General features: G+C 47.4%; 1 protein-coding gene and 1 long non-coding RNA gene across 8 annotated transcripts in view; one reads left to right on the top strand and one right to left on the bottom strand.

The window, feature by feature from the left end:
* Positions 1-2435: 2435 nt before the first annotated feature.
* On the bottom strand, positions 2436-3781 carry LOC114233999 (uncharacterized). Its single transcript, XR_003620196.2, has 3 exons — positions 3469-3781; positions 3124-3287; positions 2436-2730 (listed from the first exon to the last, which is right to left on the bottom strand). It is a non-coding gene; the product is annotated as an uncharacterized LOC114233999 (long non-coding RNA).
* Positions 3782-4006: 225 nt separating this feature from the next.
* Positions 4007-7599, top strand: part of SMAD2 (SMAD family member 2) — a 70852-nt gene continuing 67259 nt past the window's right edge. For 6 of the 7 annotated variants that reach the window (XM_054724464.1, XM_054724462.1, XM_054724465.1 and 3 more), the window contains exons 1-2: positions 4007-4318; positions 4657-4740. The gene's annotated coding sequence lies outside the window, so the exon portion shown is untranslated. The other variant, XM_054724460.1, reaches the window with a different exon arrangement.

Below are 7599 nucleotides of genomic sequence, written 5' to 3'. Positions count from 1 at the left end.
TGGCTGGTATGGCTCAGTGGTTGAGCATTGACCTATGAACCCAGAAGGTCACCTTCAATTCCCTGTTGAGGCATATGCCCAGGTTGTGGCTCTATTAATCCCCAGTGGGGGGGTGGGCAGGAGGCAGCCGATCAATGATTCTCTTATCATTGATATTTCTATTTCTCTCTCCCTTTTCCTGCCTCTATGAATCAATAAAAAATATATTTAAAGAAAAACAAACAAAAACCCTACCTCAATGGTTTGTTTTCTTGAGTGATTTTGGCATAGGACAATAATTTTCCATCATAATCAACCATTGCTTTTATGATTGGCACATAACAGATACCGATAAATACTTGCTGGATCCTTTTTTCTTATATATGCTTTATTCTTATCTCCATCAGATGTTAGTTTTCATTTTTAAGAAAAGCTAGCATGTGAATAAGGAATGTGTGTGTGTGTGTGTGTGTGTGTGTGTGTGTGTGTGTGTAGGCAGGTGTACACACCTTTAATACAAATTCTTTTAAAACATAAAATTTCATTGTATTGAGATAAAAATCCAGCTGGTATTGAGTTTTTTCTATCATTATTTACAACAAAAGTAACCCCTCAACTTTTGTTCTTTACAATTTTCACTTAGGTTATTTCATGTAATCAGTGTCCTTTCAGTTGCAAATAACTGGAAGTTTCCTTAAGATGTAGCAATGCTCACTGCAACGTAGCTCCACCAGGATAAGCAAATGCAGAGATCAGATGTGGAAGAGATGCTCAGTGGCTGTACTGAGATCAACTACAAACTGAAAGGATGGGGCAAACCTGTGTAGAATGCTTGTGGACCCATGACACACACAGAATGCTATACAAATGCTATATTTCACTTCAATTACTTAGTCTTTTGGTAAGGGTGTGGGAAGACAACTGAGAATGAGATGCTTTCCTTATCCTTCAGGAATGTACAATCTAAATGGGGAGACAAAACATACATACATGAGAAAGCTAAAAACCTTCTCAAGACTAAACTAACAGGTCAAGATTAATCAAAGCGAAGTCATATGTATATCATCCACGAAAGGCTTTCCAGATCTCGTCAGAGAGATGGACTATGAGTTGTATCTTTTGAAAAATCAACACATGGATACATATTTTTAAAAATTCAAACTACAGAAGAAATAATGATGAAATTTAAGTTTTCCACTCATGACTTCCAAGTTCTCATTCCAGAAGCAACCACCATTACCATTTTTCTTATATGTCTTTCTAGTACATTTAACTACTTTTAAATTGATTCTGAATTGATTATAATTTCATTTATTTTGCAGTGTCATGAGTAATGAAGGGTTAAACTTAGTGTCTATTCACATAAAAATAAGGTTTACTTAATATAATTTATGCAATAGGAATCTACTGATGATAGGCCTTGAAGTACCCTAGGGGATTTCCCAGTTGATTGTTGCCACGGCAATCCTTCTCCATCTGCCTTCAGTTTCTGTCTTGACCCACTTTGGTTTAGACACATTTCTAGCAGAGGGGCCAGTAGGCATGTTCCCATTTCAAAACCCTATGGGTACTGCATTGGTAGCCAGATTGCCCCTCCTCCCATTTCTTCAATCTCACAGATCCTAAAAGGATTCCAGAATGGAAGTTACGGACTCAAAAGTCTGACACTTTGGGAAGATGGTCTTAAACTTCAAGCATATCATCTACTGCATTACTGTACTCTTTAATTGTACCCTAACTCCTATAGCAGATTCTTCTGGAATCCCAGCCAGCTCAGGAATCCCCCATCACCCAAATGGATACTCAAATAAATGTACACCCTGGTCACATAGGAGAAAATATTTGTGTGACCCAGGGTAGCTTTATTATTATTTTTAAATAAATTTTTATTGATTTCAGAGGAAGGGAGAGGGAGAGAAACATCAATGATAAGAATCATTAATCAGCTGCTTCCTGCACACCCCCTACTGGGGATCAAACCTGCAACCTGGCATGTATCCTGTCCAGAATTGAAATGTGACCTCCTAGGTTGACACTCAATCACTGAGTCATGCCTGCCAGGCCCAGGGTAGCTTTTAATAGGCCATTTCATATTAAAATGGTTGGCTTGGGTCAGCAGGAAGGACCAAAAACCAGAAACAGCCTTCCTACTTCTAAATTGAAGAGCTTTTGCCCTGGCCTAGACCATCCATCCTCCCTGGTGGCTCTGGGATATGGAAGCAGAGGCTTAGGCGATGGATCAGTTCCATCAGTTGGCTTCCTGGGTCTCTTTCACAAGCTATTTTAAAAAGGAGGTGAGTAGAGCTGCCTCTAAGCTGACAATGGAAGAAAACACCCTGGAGGTCAACTTTTGAAGAATTTCTGCTGAGTAAGTTTATCTTAGCATAAATACATGAAGGCAACCGAAGGGAAGAAATGTTAACAATTATTGATTTTCTTTGAACTCCAAAGCCCTGTGATATTTATTATTTTATTTAATCACCACACAACTACATTTGAATAGCTATCATTGCAGGTGAGTTCCACTTGCCGAAGATCAGATTTGGAACAGAGTAGATCTAAAAACTACAATTTGCCTAGCTCCAGGGTTCATGCCCTTCATCACAACTTTTCGGTGAGAAGAGTACTTCTATGTTCGAGGAGGGAGATGGTGGACATGAAGATTTTGAAAAGGACAACTGGAAAACCTGTAAGACTCAGGGAATGGCCAAGTATCTCCAGAAGACACCTTCCTCGGAGAAGCCTTCATAGCTGAAAAGAAAGCATATACTTCAAGAACTCTTACTGTTTGGAATGGCCGTTTGGGACTTCTTGTTGACTGATCTACATTGTCAGTGCCCCTCTCCTGCTTAAGTCGCCACGTGAAATTCATGAAGGAGCACATGAAATTGAAGCGCTGAACAGGGAGCCAAGAATACTGCCTTGTCTCTGCCACCAACTACCTACCTGTGTGAGCCCTAACTTTCTTCCTAACTTTAGTTCTGTGGTGCTCCCTGCCCAACGCACCAAGTGCTTAATAAACACTTGATGTGGTTGATTAGTTGGGTTCAATATTTCAGCAGAGATTTGGGTGTCCCTAAGGTGAAAGCGAAGTTACCCGAGTGCCGTTACGCCCCCACCAGTTTTGGTCAGCCAGCAGCTTACCAGTAGTTAGGGCCTTGAAGCGCAGATGCTGGGGGGCCTACCCACATCCCCTGAACAGCGGAGAAATGGAGGGAAAGAGAATCCGGCAATTAAGGGGCATCGGGCTTATTTTTCAGACTTCACAAGGGTCGTCCACAGCATGCATTGGTTCGCTGCATTTTTTACTGGAGAGAGAACCAAGATTCTGGTTAAACCTGGCATCCTTCCCCCCCGGCCCTAAGGCCCACAGATCCCCGCCCTGGGGGCTTATTTACATCTCGGACCCCGCCCCCATTTATCACCACGGGGGCCCCGCCCACTCGCCCGCTCCTTCGCCTACGGGCGCGCCCGGAGTGGATTCAGTACCGCGGCTTCGGCGGAACCATCCTCCTGCCCCGGGCTCGTCCTGTCCTCCAGGCGGGCTCGGTTCTTCCCAGGGGATGAGCACTTGCCCCTTCTCGGCATGATTAGGAGAGGTGGGCCAGGCGGCGGCCCTCACAGGCCCCACCCAATGGCGGTGGAGAGACCGAGAAGGGGACCCAGGGCCGAGGCAGAGGGACGGGCGATCCCGGGGCTGCTTCCCCACTGCGGCAGGATACGTGCTTCCCCTCCATCCCTTCCCACAGCCTCTCCCGGGAGCTCCCCGAAGACGAAGTCGACCGAAACCGGGGGCGTCCCACCCCACCTCGCCCACCGCCGCCGGCCCGGCCGCGCCTCGCCTCGCCTCACGCTCTACGGGGGAGGCGGGACCAATCAGGGAGCGACGTCTCCCTTCCGATTCGAGGCTCCCGACGCGCGGCTCACACCCCGAGCACCTCGCGCGCTGATTGGTTGCGCGCGCCGCCGGTCGGGCCGAGAGGGCAGGGCGGGCCGGGGGGGGGGGGCGGGGGGAAAGGAGGCGGGGAGGTAGTGGCCGGGACTCTCGAAGCCCCGCTCGCGCCCCGGCCCTGCTCGGGAGCTCGGCCTCCTGCCTTCCCTCCTCAGCTCGTCCGGTCTTCCGCGCGTGCCGAGGGCTGCGATCGGCCGGCGTGCCTCGCGCCCTAACGGGCGGCCGGGGGCGCCAATCAGCGGGCGGCAGGGTGCCAGCCCCGGGGCTGCGCCGGCGAATCGGCGGGGCTCGCGGCCTGGGGTGGGAGGCGGGTCTACCGCGCGGCCGCGGCGGCGGAGGAACAGCTCCCAGCCAGCAGCCAGCGAGCTCCGAGCGAGCCTCCCGGAGGTGGGTGCGCCGCGCCGCTGCGGCCGGCGGCGGAGGGCGCGGGGCGGAAGCGGAGGTGGGCCGGCGGGCGCGGCGGGGAGGGCTCGGTCGCCCGGGCGGCCCGGGGTTGGAGGGATGCGGGCGCGCGCCTGAGGGGAGGAGGGGCGGCGGCGGCGGCGGCGGCGGGACGCGCGTCCCCACCCCCTCCTTCTCGCGGGCGGCGTCCGGGCCCGCGTCCCCTCCCCGCGCGCCGGGGCCGCGGGCCGGGCACTAGCTGGGGAGGCGGGGCGGGAGGCCGGGCGGCTGCGAGAGTGTTTTCAGTTCCGCCTCCAATCTCCCATTCCCCTCTCCCCTCTCAGCCCCTCATCCCGTTCGGAAGAGGAAGGAACAAAAGGTCCCGGACCCCCGGCTCCGACGGGGCGGGACCCGGAGCCTCGGTCCAGGTAAAGCCGCGGCGCCCGGCGGGCCCCTGGGGCTAGGGGTGTGTTGGTGTTGGGCTCGGGTCCTTGAGGCTCCGCGTCGCCTCGCCACGGGGGCTGGTGCTGAGGTGTGGCGGCGGCGGGGCGGCGGGGCGCCCGGCCCTCGGGGTGCGGGGACGCGGGGCCGGGCAGGCCAAAGGGAAGGAAGGGGTCGGCGCCCGGAGCTGCCCGCCCGCCGGCCGGCCCGGGGTCCGCGGGGGCCCTTCCCCTCCGTCGCGAACAGTTGATGGTTTGTGGTTCTGATTTTCAGAGCCGGGGAGACCGCTCTGGTGTAGGGCTCGCTGGGAAGCCGTGTTCGGAGCGGGCGGTACTTTGCTTCCACTTGTTTTCTGGTCCCGTAACCTTGGTTGACCATCCTCGTCTTGGGGTTCCGGAGCGCCCGGGGTCCTCCCACCCCCACGAGCAGGCGGCCCTTCTCCCCTCACTTGGGAAAGTTCCTGTGCGGGGAGCCTGCTGGGTTTTCTCCCACGCCTGTAGAAAGCATGCTCCAGGATTTCGCGGATTTTCAAACTTCGTTTTAAAATGTGCAACTTTAGTTGTTTTGTTCTCTCTCCTGGGGGGATCCTGTCCTTGGGCTGGGTACTGGTGTCTTTTACTTACTTAATCCTTGTGTGGTGAGTGGTTTCCTTTTGATCCTAAACAAAGGAAAAACAGCTCCTAGGTTGGTTTTGTTATTCCTTCCTCTGGACCCTTTTAGCTACATACTCCGGGTTTGTTGTCATCCAAACCTTTGAAACAGCCATCTCCAGGTAAACGAAATTGGAAGTAGCATTTTTCCTTCTGTCATGTCTTGCCTGTTACAGCTTGGAATATTTTAAATTCTGGTGTTTTAAATGACACATGAAAGGTAATTGTTAATAAGTAAATGATCACGCAAACTTCCAATTCCATCTTTTTAAAAAAAAATGGTCCCTGAAATTTGAATTATTTTCAGAATTCTAAATGATGCTGTATTCCTAGTTCCTTTTCATTTCCCCTCTTCTGATTTCATATGAATTGAACGTGTACCACTGATTGCAAGGGTATTTTATTGGAGCCTAATAAGATAATAAATTGGCTATTACTCTGCAAATACATTTGTTATTCTAGCTTTGACCCGCCTTAAAAAGTGTTTCTCTTACATAGAAGAGTAAATCAATTAGTTAAATGAAGTTTGAGGAGTTTTAATGTGAATAAATAAATAAGCAAATTAACACAGAAATGGGAGAAATAATATGAAATGGATTTCGTAAGTGTACCACAGTGTGAGGATTTTCTTATTTGCCTTAAGAAAACCATCCAGGATATCTATATACTTTTCTCCACCAAAAGATCATTTAGCAAACATTTTTATTCAATTCAGAAAGTAACACTGATTTTAAAGTTCCTTGGTTTTTGCCGTAAAATTAGTTATTGTTGGCAAATAAGAATAGAGTCTTGTGGACATTTTAAGGTGAGTACCCACTTACACCCTTAATATTACAATTAATTGACTTTAAAGTAGTTCATTGGCCAGTTTTAATTAATGTAATGTGATTGGAAACATCAATTTCCGAGCTTGTTTTAGTAAGAAATTGCTCTTAGAGCCCTGTTTTTATACTTTATACCTATACCTTCTAAAGTGAGTTAACATTGTAGATGTTCAAAAAAGTTTGCTTTTTCAAGCTTGTAACTTACCTGTACCTATTCATAAGTGGTCAGATCTTTACACAATCTGTAAATTCATAAAATAATAGTCTTGTAAGAAACTGTGCAGGGTAATTTCCTGTTGTTCGTGGTTTGTCAGGCTTGGTATGTGTTTTAACACTTAACCAGGAATTTGGGGATGGTTTTTTTATATTTCAGCAAAAATCTTTTTAATAGAAACAAAGATTTTTCTACCGAAAGATGGCAAAAGATCCCCTTTTCATTTTCATTTTGTAAATATTAGAATTATATTGCTATAATCTCATTACTTTACATTGGGGATGAAAACCACTCAGTTTAGCTGCATAACCTGCTGATCATAGACCTGTTGAGTTTTTACATTTTGCAAATATTTTCAGTTGTGTCTTTTTATAAAGGTCTGAATGCTTTTTTTGTTTGGTTTTGATTCTGCTGGTTTTATATTTTAGGACTGCAAAGACTGTGTTTGTAGCAGCTTTGTTATACAGGTGTATTTATAATGCATCTAAAAGCTGTATGCAGTTTGGCAGATGGAGGTTTATTCATATTCTTGGGACAAGAGTCATTTTTATAGGATAGAGAGGGGTATGTATGTCTTAGATTCCTTGTCTTTGATGGAAGTAGGAGAGCCATTTTTAAGCTCTTAGTTTCTGTAAGAGGAAAGATGTTTTCCACTAAGTATTGCAAGGGTATGTCAGAAAATGTGAAAGAAGAAGATTTCAAAACCCCATTCAGAAGAGTGCCGTTATGCATTTATTAAACAAATAGTCTTTGATGTGTGCCAGGCCCTGGACTAGGCAGTAAAATACCTAACAGCGAACAAGTATATTATCCCTGTTCCTTGGTGGAATTAGAAAAGAAGTTCCTCATATCTCTTGCCCTGTCTTCCAGTGTTTAGAGTAAGAAAATCATGTTACTGCAAATTGAGGGAGCATGTAATGCATTACTGAGCCAATTTCTAAATATGCTTGCAGTGCTTTCTGTAATATAGAGGACAGCATTAAAGAAGATGTCAAGTGTTAACGCATTGTCACTGGGAACTGTCAGTGTATGGGGGGTGGAAACATCACCATTTTTGCACACTCCATACAAACTGAAGATATGGCCGAACTTTTACAAACATATAAATGTTTCTGAGCAGATGAACACTTGTAGAGTTAGGCTTAATTTGGCCTTAGT

Source organism: Eptesicus fuscus, chromosome 12, assembly GCF_027574615.1.
Source record: "Eptesicus fuscus isolate TK198812 chromosome 12, DD_ASM_mEF_20220401, whole genome shotgun sequence".
NCBI lineage: Eukaryota > Metazoa > Chordata > Mammalia > Chiroptera > Vespertilionidae > Eptesicus > Eptesicus fuscus.
This window is presented reverse-complemented; position numbering and strand designations above follow the sequence as displayed.